The 4166-nt window shown below is 41.0% G+C and overlaps 1 pseudogene; it reads right to left on the bottom strand.

Moving 5' to 3' along the window:
• Nucleotides 1-3840: 3840 nt before the first annotated feature.
• Nucleotides 3841-3938, bottom strand: LOC111557897 (annotated as a pseudogene).
• Nucleotides 3939-4166: the final 228 nt, after the last annotated feature.

Raw genomic sequence — 4166 nt, forward strand, 5'->3', positions numbered from 1 at the left:
CTTCATGGAATAGCATTTTGAATCAATTGTATCTAGATCTTAAAAGATCTGGAAGAGTCAGCTGACTGCGTTACATGTGAAATGCCTTGACATTATAAACCCATGATAAAATATTGTTTTCTTTCCTTTCAAAGACACTATTGACAGATTATGTCTCTTGAAAAGCTTGTTCCACTCTAACCGCTGGCAACTTAGAATAAATGAAAAACAAAGGAATAGGTGGACAATTATCTCAAAGAAAAACACTGTCTGTTCCACCTGGGTGCACATGTCCAGCAAATGAAAGAACACAATAGTTGGTCCATCAATTTCCAGTAACACAACATTTTTTTTAAAGGCACTTGGAAACTCAGATGGCTCTCAAATAGCTGAGCTGCAGCCTTATATGAGTCCTTTTGCCATAACTGCTTGGAAACAAGTAAAGTGCTTAGTTAACTAAGGGCAGAAAAGGAAAGACAAAAAATAAAAATACTCATTTCTTCGAGAAATAGTTCACTCAATCCTCTGGAAATCCTAAAGGTACTCTACTGGGACTGAAATTACTCAAATCATGTGATGACCTGAAGCCTGCTGGTGCACTGCTTGGGGACCTGTGGATTGCGAGGGCCTCTTGCAACCATGTCTAGAGTGAGAAGGTCCCTACACAACCTTCTGTGCCCTTAGATGTCACCAGTGACATCTGGCTCCACTCTGGAGATGAAAGTGAGAAAACACTTCTCAGCAGTCCACTTCCTCCTCTGACCACCACCAATGACACCAACAACAACAATCCTGAGCTTCCAAATGATGGGAGAAAGGTCAAGAAAAGAGAGATTTTCCTTCCCTATCCATATGAGCTGGACAGTATAGTCTTGCTCCTAAGAAGGTCTCCAAGTCAACTTCTCCCTTCTCACAGCCCCATCCTCTTCATTCCATTATGCAACTCTACAAATTTTATTGATTGAGCACTTTCTATGTTCCAGGAACTGTGCTAGAATAATAGGGATCAATGGCAATCAAAAATTAAGACACATGGGGCGCCTGGGTGGCTCAGTCGGTTAAGCATCTGACTTTGGCTCAGATCATGATCTCCAAATTTGTGAGTTCAAGCCCCACATCAGGCTCTGTGCTGACAGCTCGGAGCCTGAAGCCTGCTTCAGATTCTCTGACTCCCTCTCTCTCTTCCCCTCTCCTACTCATGCTCTGTCTCTCTCAAAAATAAACACTAAAAAAAAAAAAAAAAAAAAGACACTCTCCCTAATGTCATGGAATTTAACTAAGAGAAAAATGAAAAACATCTTGATGTGGGAGGTCCCCACCGTGCTGTGAATTGGGATTCATTTTATTAGCTATATCATTGCCGGTAAAACATGTCAACCTTAAATTAGCCAGTTCTTTTACTAGCAAAATGAGTTTATTCAGGAATAACACAGGAATTGCAATTTGGGACAAGCAAACTATGGAGAACCCACAGGCAAGTCTGAAGAGACCAATGGAAGGCCAGTTTTTATTAGGTTTTAGGAGGAAATTGATTGTTCTGAATAAAAGTTCATTGGAGAAGGACAAACGTTTGAGGTAGAGGAGGTTTTCTGATTGGCTGCCAGTGGTGGTCAGTGCATTGTTGCTGGGGCAGGAAGGGTCTTCCTTCTTTTTCTAAAAGCAGGATTTGAAATTCCTATGTGAAAAATGTCCTCTCTTGTCAAAATAATCTTATCTTCCTTCTGCTGCTCACACAGGCTGCCATGAATGGGATGTGCATGAGAGCTCCCCCTTCAGGACTTCTCAATTCTGGTTTTGTTTGTTTGTTTGGGAGGGTTTTGTTTTTGGGTTTTTTTTTTTTTGTTGTTCTTTGTGGGTTTTTTTGTTTGTTTGTTTTTTGACAGGAAGCAGGATTTCTTGGTGGGCATGTATAGGGAGAGGCAGTGACAAGGTTCTCATGAATGCAGAGTCCGCCATTTGTCCAAGGGGCCATGATTAGGGATGTATTTGACCCCACAGTCATCTGGGATGAGTCGCTTTTCAACCACCATATCTTCAAATTCGTCCACATTACACTTAGTAAAGCCCCTGGCACAAGAACAGACACTCAGATCAATGGAACAGAATAGAGAACCCAGAAATGGACCCACAAACATATGGCCATCTAATCTTTGACAAAGCAGGAAAGAATATCCAATGGAATAAAGACAGTCTCTTCAGCAAGTGGTGCTGGGAAAAGTGGACAGCAACATGCAGAAGAATGAACCTGGACCACTTTCTTACACCATACACAAAAATAAACTCTAAATGGATAAAAGACCTAAATGTAAGACAGGAAAACATCAAAATCCTCAAGGAGACAGCAGGCAGAAACCTCTTTGACCTTGGCAACAGCAACTTCTTACTCAACACATCTCCAGAGGCAAGGGAAACAAAAGCAAAAATGAACTATTGGGACCTCATCAGGATAAAAAACTTCTGCACAGCGAAGGAAACAATCAGCAAAACTAAAAGGCAACCAACAGAATGGGAGAAGATATTTGCAAATGACATATCAGATAAAGGGTTAGTATCCAAAATCAAGAAAGAACTTATCAAACCCAACACCCCAAAAACAAATAATGCAGTAAAGAAATGGGCAGAAGACATGAATAGACACTTCTCCAAAGAAGACATCCAGATGGTCAGCCAACACATGAAAAAATGTTCAACATCACTCATGATCAGGGAAATACAAATCAAAACCACAATGAGATACCCCCCTCACACCTGTCAGAATGGCTAATATTAACAACGTAGGCAACAACAGATGTTGGCGAGGATGCGGAGAAAGAGGATCTCCTTTGCACTGCTGGTGGGAATGCAGGCTGATGCAACCACTCTGGAAAACAGTATGGAGGCTACTCAAAAAATTAAAAATAGAACTACCTACGACCCAGCAATTGCATTACTAGGTATTTATCCAAGGGATACAGGTATGCTGTTTCTAAGGGGCACATGCACCCCCATGTTTATAGCAGCACTATCAACAATAGCCAAATTATGGAAAGAGCCCAAATGTCCATTGATGGATTAATGGATAAAGAAGATGTGATATATATATATATATATATATATATATATATATATATATATCCATCCAATGGAGAATTACTCAGCAACAAAAAGAATGAAATCTTGCCATTTGCAACTATGTGGATGGAACTAGAGGGTATTATGCTAAGCGAAATTAGTCAGAGAAAGACAAATATCATATGACCTCACTCATATGAGTGAACATAAGGGAAGGGAAGAAAAATAATATAAAAACAGGGAGGCGGACAAAACAGAAGAGACTCATAAATATGGAGAACAAACAGAAGGTTACTGGAGGGGTTGGGGGAGGGGGGATGGGCTAAATGGGTAGGAGGCATTAAGGAATCTACTCCTGAAATCATTGTTGCACTATATGCTAACCAACTTGGATGTAAATTTAAAAAATTAAATTAAATTAAATTAAAAAAAGTAAAGTTGGAATAGCACATGACTCTTGATCTTGGGGTCACAGAGTCGTGAGTTTGAGCCCCACGTTGGGTGTAGAGATTACTTATAAATAAGTAAATAACATTTAAAAAATCAAAACAAACAAACAAACAAAAACTTATTAAAGCCCCCCTTCTTGGAAATTTGGATCTTCTGGCAACCAGGAAACTTGAACTTGGCCATATGTAGGACCTCAATCACATGCTCCTTGTTCTGCAACTTGGTTCAGATGGACATGATGACTTGGTCAATGTGGACCCTGGCCACTGTGCCCCAGGTCTTTCCAAAGGCACCGCACACACCTGTCTGGAGCCTAGATTGGAGGAGGCATGAGGCCAAACTTCAATGTCCACCAGAAAAAGCTGTCTCCAAGGTCCCTGAGGGCAGCCCGTACAGTCCACAGGCGCATACACTACCAAGGAGGCTGCTGTTTGCAGCCATTTTACTCTCTTTTAAACAAGGTTTCCTTTATTCATTTTCACAAACACATCCACTACTCTGCACACAAGACTCTTCCCATAGAACAACCACTGTACAGAACCATTTGTGGAAATGTTTTATTCCCACTCCCCTGGAAGGCAGCACAGACTTAAGCCTCCCCCTTTGGGGATGTCATACTCTCACATGCAAACAATACCAATATTTTGTGGATCTGACTAGGTGCGTCTATGAGGCATGATTGTCCT

Source organism: Felis catus, chromosome E1, assembly GCF_018350175.1.
Source record: "Felis catus isolate Fca126 chromosome E1, F.catus_Fca126_mat1.0, whole genome shotgun sequence".
Taxonomy (NCBI): Eukaryota; Metazoa; Chordata; class Mammalia; order Carnivora; family Felidae; genus Felis; species Felis catus.